Source organism: Ipomoea triloba, chromosome 16 (genome assembly GCF_003576645.1).
Source record: "Ipomoea triloba cultivar NCNSP0323 chromosome 16, ASM357664v1".
In the NCBI taxonomy this organism is placed as follows: domain Eukaryota; kingdom Viridiplantae; phylum Streptophyta; class Magnoliopsida; order Solanales; family Convolvulaceae; genus Ipomoea; species Ipomoea triloba.
The window spans coordinates 7,084,947-7,085,725 of NC_044931.1; positions in this window are offsets into that span (position 1 = coordinate 7,084,947).

The following is a 779-nucleotide window of genomic DNA, read 5'->3' on the forward strand; positions in this document are numbered from 1 at the left end:
ATAGAGTAAGTATAAGTGTTGGCATCATCAAAAAGGGCTTGGAACGAATTCTATTAGGAATTGGTGGGATTCATTCTAAGTGTGGCGGTAACTACTCCGGATGTACGGTATAGCCGAGCCGGGGTGTTACAGTTCCACAAGTAAACCAAGAGCGAAAATACAACCGGGTAACTTTGAGCTCAACTCGGAAAATATTTAAGCTTGAGGTAAATTTGTTTGAACATCTTAGAAGTCTCATGTGTTGTAATCATATAGACAGATCAGAAGAAAGCATGGGACAACACTGGAGGAATAAGGGTCTGCGAGACATCAACTAAGTCTCGAGACATAAGTAGAGTTCGAGAGGTAGGACCTCTCGATACAGTTATCCAGTTCGAGACATAAACAGAGTTCGAGAGATAGACCTCTCGATATTTGAGTTCGAGACATTAAGCAATCAAGATATCAACCTTGGTCTCGATACACTAACAATTCTCCAACAAAGCTGAAGGACGGTCATACTTAAAGTTTGGAGAAGAAGAATATCATGGAGATAGAATAATGAAGAGGTGCCGAACGTGAAGATTTCAAAACGGGAGGAAATGGATGACACGTCAGATTTCCACCACAAACGGTCAAAAGGTGCACCAATGCTGAAGTGGTCTGATTCCCTACAAACAAGGAATAATGGGAATATAAAAAGAGAGTAACTTTTACCAAAAGACGAAAGTGGAGCATGGACTCAAGAAAGTGAACTATAGAATATTCACTACAAGACAAGAGGTTCAAGTTACAAGATC